The sequence below is a fragment of the Palaemon carinicauda genome, chromosome 35 (genome assembly GCF_036898095.1).
Source record: "Palaemon carinicauda isolate YSFRI2023 chromosome 35, ASM3689809v2, whole genome shotgun sequence".
Lineage (NCBI taxonomy): Eukaryota > Metazoa > Arthropoda > Malacostraca > Decapoda > Palaemonidae > Palaemon > Palaemon carinicauda.
Window position 1 is genome coordinate 14,346,203 of NC_090759.1, and position 7,050 is coordinate 14,353,252.

General features: G+C 35.3%; 1 pseudogene; it reads right to left on the bottom strand.

Annotated features, from left to right (window-relative positions):
- Positions 1-4,644, bottom strand: part of LOC137627633 (neuronal acetylcholine receptor subunit alpha-6-like) — a 26,291-nt pseudogene extending 21,647 nt beyond the window's left edge.
- Between the last annotated feature and the right edge of the window lie 2,406 nt (positions 4,645-7,050).

Below are 7,050 nucleotides of genomic sequence, written 5' to 3' on the forward strand. Positions count from 1 at the left end.
AATACACAGAGGTGTTTAGACTTAGTTGTTGCTGGAAAAGACTTTTAAGGCAATTATTATTATTATTATTATTGTTATTATTATTATTATTATTATTATTATTATTATTATTATTATTAATAGCTAATCTACAACCCTAGTTAGAAAAGCAGGATGGTATAAGCGGAAGGGCTCCAACGGTTGAAAATAGCCCAGTGAGGAAAGGAAATAAATAAACTACAGGAGAAGTATGAACAATTAGAATAAAACGTCTTAAATTAAGAACAGCAAAAACATGGATAGACATTTCCTACATGAACCATGAAAAGAGACTTATGTCAGCCCGTTCAACATAAAAACATTCGCTGAAAGTTTGAACTTTTGAAGACTGCAGTACCTTCTGTTGGAATTGGTGTTTGAAATTTTAGTAGCATCCTGATTTCACTTTATCTTAGTTTAGCTTTTGATAAAAGCTGTGCATGAAATGCTGTACCACTAAATGGTCTACGACTTGCTGATATTGTTGATGAACCCCTTGGGTATTTGAAAGCTCACGTGTATGGCAGAAAGTATTAAAAATGTCTTGGAATTTGTAAAGGTAATAGTGTAATAGGTACTACAAAAGCAAGATTAAAGTTTCAAGATATTAACTAATAATGCACGTTTTTTTTCTCTCCATAAATAAGTCAGGGGATACAACAGGAAAATTAAATGACCTTGGTGCCATGTTAGAGAATGGATGATGTTTAAACAATCCACACTAAATGAAGTGAAAACTAAATTTTTGGTACCAGTGAGGCAAAACAATTTATGTTAAGTAGCTTAGATGACATTCAAATTTATATTAATCTTAAATTGACAGGATAGTCAGTGACTTAGGGGGGTTATCGGATTTTTATGTGTTACGTAGTGTTTGACCAGATCACTAAATAATAATAATAATAATAATAATAATAATAATAATAATAATAATAATAATTGGAATTTCACTTGTGTACTAGTGTTCAAACAATAGTAATGATAATGATAATAATAATGATAATGATAATGATGATGAAAATTATAATTAATAATCATAAATAGCATTATTCTTCCATTTTCTCTATTTTTTTTTCTCCTTAAAGAATCCTACTATTTTTTATGATGTATCTTTAGGAATGCCTCACTTCAATGCGTGAAAGCACAAATTAGTAAATTCACGCACTTATATTCGGAATATCTTTAATAACTTCTTTTACTAAGGGACTAAATTTGACTCCTAGACGTTGGCTCTTAGGTTGAGCCGTTAGCACGATTAGCACTCTTAACCTGAATCAATAACACCCTTACCCTTAACAGAATTTCGATTCCAAGTTCGTCCAAACTGCAAGCTGATTGCAGGTCTTCAATAGTTTAATCCCAGTTTCAGGTTATTTATAACTGATTTTATTTTTATCGTCAAGATTTATCGAAGGCCGTTTGAATTAATTCTTAATTCTATGACACTACATTTAGTTTATTAATTATCATTATTACTATTATTATTATTTGCTAAGCTACAACCCTAGTTGGAAAAGTATGATGTTATAAGACCAAGGGCTCCAACAGGAAATATAGACCTATGAGGAAAAAAAATGAGGAAATAAACAGCAAGGAAATGAACAGCAAGGAAATGAACATCAAGGAAATGAACATCAAGAGGAGTTTAAGAACAATGACAACATTAAAATAAATATTTCATATATAAGATATAAAACCTTCAAAATAACAAGATGGAGAGAAGTAAGATAGTAAAGTGTGCCCGAATGTACCCTCAAGCAAGAAATCTCTAAGCCAAGACAGTAGAAGACCATGGTACAGGGGCTATGACACTACCCAAGACTATTGAACACTGGTTTGATTTTGGAGTGTCCTCCTAGAAGAGCTGCTTACCATAGCTAGAGAATCTCTTCTACCCTTATCAAGAGGAAAGTGGCCCCTGAACAATTACAGTGCAGTAGTTAACCTCCCGAGAGAAGGCAAATTTTTTTGTAATTTCAGTGTTGTCAAGAGTATGAGGAAAGAGCAAAATGTGTGAAGAATATGCCAGGCTATTCTGTGTATGAGTCGGTAAAGATGAAATGACTCGTAACCAGAGAGAGGGATCCAATGTAGTACTGTCTGTCCAGTCAAAGGACTCCATAACTCTCTAGTCTAAAGATGTTTCTCGTTCAAGTAATCCTGTCTAAAATGCTATTGCATAGAAGTAGAAATGTCGCTAGTTTTGAAAGAAAATCTTTAAACTAAGATTAATCTGGAAATGTTTTTTACTCAATAAAAATAAAATTGACAATCTTAAATTCATCTTGACTATAATCTATTCCAGATTAACAAATATGATGAAAATTAAAGACCTTACACTATACAAACTTAGCAATATAATAATAATAATAATGATAATAATAATAATAATAATAATAATAATAATAATAATAATAATGATGATGATGATGATGATGATGATGATAATAATAATAATGATAAAGTCACACCAACCGGCATACACCATGGACGAGAATGTTGAGAATAGCAGTAGACTTTTCGCTACTTTGTCCATCTTCTCTATTTTATGATGATTTTTCTCCTCTGTTGCTTTCTTCTTTTTCTCTTTTACTCTTAGGTGTTGTTTGGCTGAATCTCAGATCAGGAACCTCCAAGTATTGAAGCTCAGCGTCGATACTAAAGCCGTCATATACTGCGTCTATGTAAATATTTAATCTGTTCGAAATAAAAACAATGGGGTTGATTAATAAGAAATAATTTGACATGTGAGCAATAACTGAAACCTCATTTAATTAATCTTATAAGGCTAAGATACGTGAAGTGGCCCTACTAAACAGTATTTAGACAATATAGCGTAATACGCGTTAATTGTCAAATTCACGGAATCATAGCACTTTGATAAAAAAGCCTTCAACTTGTTCATAAAAGCCTTCCTATCACCAGTATTTCTGTTTTTGTTTAATTTAAGTGGGGCCATATAAACAATTTATATAATTTAAAGCTCTGGAAACCACAACCGGACATCTTGACTCAAATAACTATAGGTTGTAGAACTTTCAAATATGCGTCCTCAAGACTATACAATAAGCTCCCGTTATACATCTGAAAGACTGAAGATATTAAGGCTTTCAAGAGTAAACTGAAGATTTTCTTGTTTTCTAAGTACTTCGATAATATAGACTTTACAATCTAGGCTTGCGAGCAGTATACGGTGTGAAATGCTGAATGCCTTGGAATGCGCATGCTAAAAGGACTGTGAAGGTCCTGTAGAGAGTAGGGTTCCCTTGCAGTATAGGACCACAAAAGCAGTTCTTAAAATTTAACCACCTTCAACTATTGGCTGCACAATGTGTAGTAATTCCTTAGATATTTTGGACGCACACCTCTGAAAACTTTATCAGTCATTGCAAATATCTGATAATCTATTCCAAATTCAATAAGCAATCAATGTAGTTCAATCAGTACAGTAGTAATCCTTTCTTGGGGTGGGACACCTTTTACCAATCTTGCTCTTCTGTTTATCTTCTGTACTTCTCAAGTTGTACTTTTAAGTAATTTGTAAGAAACAGTTGCAGAAATCAATCCCGGTAATAATGCAGTTAATCGCACGTTTCTTAAAGGAACATTCATCCAGATATTTCTTTACAAAAACAATGCTTCTCAGGTGATATCCAGTGGTTCTTACTATCTGTTTGAGCACTGAGGCACAAATTATAGTCCATTGATACACCCAGGTCGTAAACATTACTAGATTATGACCAAATTGTCAATATTTATTTGCATGTCACCCAGGCTTCCTAGAAATAAATTACCACCATAAACTCATTCTTATTTTCTTTTAGTTCTTAGATGTCTAATTGTCATCCATTCCCTAACAATAGGTAGAACATGGTTTAAATTCTCAAATGTATCAATATCATTTATGAAGAATGTAAATTGTGTATCATTCGAAAATAGCTTGAGTTTCACTCCATGCTACTGATAGACCAATGGCATATAATTCTAAAAGATAGTATTGGGCCACTTCTCTTGGGTAGCTTTCTTCTTAATGATTCACGTGGTGAATAAGAATTTTCATTTTGCGCACAATAGTTCCTGTCAATCAAGTAAACTTTAAGATACTAAAAAGCTTAATCTTGATACCAATGGATCGCAAATCAATTAGTAGTAGCTCATGCCCCACTGTGTCAAAAGCAGCACAAAGAGTAAGGAAAATCAGGATGTTACACTTCGTAAACGTAGTTCGTGACTGTTCACGAGTTACAATAGGTTTTTTTTTTTTTTTTTTTTTTTTTTTTAACTGCTTCAGGACCTACAAAATCAGTTTATCGTATACGTTTCTTAGTATTTTGCATATCACACTGAATAACATGACTATTGTCAAATCCACATTTTCGAAACACTTGGAGAACAAGAAAGTCTACAGTTTCTTGACAAAAATATTTCTCATTTATCAATTCTCGAATTTGATTTTGTTTTATAACATAGTGCAAAGATGCGTGAACAAACGTTCTCTCTGTAGCACAGGTGAGTAGACTGTTTAAAAGACTATCATGGTACGCTGTCAACTATCGAGAATGGCGCACTGCCTTCCAAACGACCCTACACCTACGGTGGTCCTGTCGATGTATGGTTGGTCAGGGATCTTCCCTTGCGTAATTGCCCGCCCCACCCCCTTCCCCAAAATCATGGCTGGTGCCATCTCCTGTTACCCCTCTCTCTCTCTCTCTCTCTCTCTCTCTCTCTCTCTCTCTCTCTCTGAAAACGTCCAACTTGCCTCCATTGATTATTACTGCTAACAGTGTGCTTAGACCTACAGCCACCCGTTGAGATACTACAGCTAGAGAGTTATGGGGTCATTTGACTATCTGGTTACATTTCATATTCCATTTGTCTACAACTACACCGAATAGTCTGTCATATTCTTTACATATCCTCCTCTGTCCTCAAGGGGTTAACTACTGCACTTTAATTGTTCAGTGGCCATTTTCCTTTTGATAAGGGTAGAAGAGACTCTTTAGCCACGGTAAGCAGCTCTTCTAGGAGAAGGACACTCCACAATCAAACCATTGTTCTCGTCTTGGGTAGTGCCATAACCTTTGTACCATGGTCTTCCACTGTCTTGGGTCAGAGCTCTCTTGCTTGAGGGTACACTCGGGCACACTATTCTATCTTGTTTTTCTTCCTTTTATTTTGTTAGATTTTATAGTTCTTATAGGAAATGTTTATTTTAATGTTGTTACTCTTCTTAAAATATTTTTTTTTCCTTTTTCATTTCCTCACTAGGCTATTTTCCCCGTTGGAGCCCCTGGTCTTATAACATCATGCTTTTCCAACTAGGGCTGTAGCTTAGCAAGTAATAATAATAATAATAATAATAATAATAATAATAATAATAATAGGCCTAATGATAGCTTTCCTCCACCGTTCTCCTGGACTGGGGTTCGAGTACCGATCAAATTCGTTAGTTTCTTGAAGCGTCTACAACCTCACAATCCATGTGAGCTAAGGATGACGTGTTTTGGGGAAGACTATAGGTCTACCTGCCAAGTCAACAGCAGCTATTGTCTGGCTCTCCCTGATCCTAGCTTGGGTGGAGATGTGTCTTGGACGCTGATCATATGTATATATAGTCAGACTCTAGGGAATTGTCACTGTCCCTTGCCTCTGCCATTCATGAGTGACCTTTAAACCCTTAAAACACTGCTCTAGTTTAGCAAATAAGCAGTCGGCAAAAGACCATGGAAGGATACTATCTGGAGCTGTCAAATATGTTTCCCCAAAAGCGTATAACAAGTTCCTACTAGACATCGAAGGACCGACGATATAAAGACTTTCGAGAGGTTAAAGACTTTTCCATTTCTATTCTTGAACTTGACAATTAACGCAAATTACTTCATATGATACTCTAAACACTTAAGATTGTATACGGCATTTCCGTGCGTTGCAGGACTAGGAAAGCAGTTCTTGAAGTAAGAAAATAAGTATGCATTATTCGATAAGGTGCAGCATAGCAATCATCTCTCTCTCTCTCTCTCTCTCTCTCTCTCTCTCTCTCTCTCTCTCTCTCTCTCTCTCTCTCTCAGCTCATATGTCAGGGGCGTTCCCGGGCATTTGGTGTCACTCTGTCCTTCACCACCATGTTGAAATGTGAAGTTTGTCTTCAGTGGTCATATTTAGATCCCCAAAATATATGAACTAAATGAAAATCCGGTTTATCTCACTACACCATTTAAGTATCCCTATTGGTTATGAATCACTGCACTTGACATTTAAGCAACCTATTGTGTATAGAAACACTTCATGTCCAGATTCTGCATGGTACTAAGCAATACCCAAAGAATTATTTCGACCTTTGTATTAAACCTATTATTCTAAAGTCCAGCTTCCTCACTCGAACAAAAAAGCAAGAATATGATATCTGTGATAACGTAGACAATGAAATACAAAGGATGGATTTTTCATTAACAAATGGTATTAGAAACGCTGTCCCAGTCATATGGGGACAGATTGCCATACCAAGCAGAGAAGCTGAATTAGCCTCCCTCTCTCTGAGCCCCTCGGGGCATTGTACGGTCGACCTCTGTAATTCGATGTCACGACACACCCCCGGATAACGCCATGCCATGTGATACGGTACAGTTTTGATGTCACTCCGATAGAAAATGATAAAGCCAGGTATCGCAAATACTGCAAATGATTCGCCACATAATCGCAGCAAATTTATCTTTCGGGCAAGATACCAACTGCTTTGGAAAATAACTTTTTAAAACCTAAATAGTTCCGGCTGTCTTATTGTTTTTTCAAAGACAAAAGAGAAGAAAAATATAGCTGTATAAAATTAAATATATTAGCCACAAGGGGCATACAAAGAGATGAATGGAATAGCAAAAGAAAAAAGAAACGATATAAAAAAAAATATGGTTAGTAACAAATTATAGAAGGGAGAGGGCGAATGATAACAGATCAAAGTGATCGAAGGCATGAAACGGTTAGTATTAAACTGATGATACTTGTGAAAGTGACAATTGAATCTTAAAAGAATGCTAT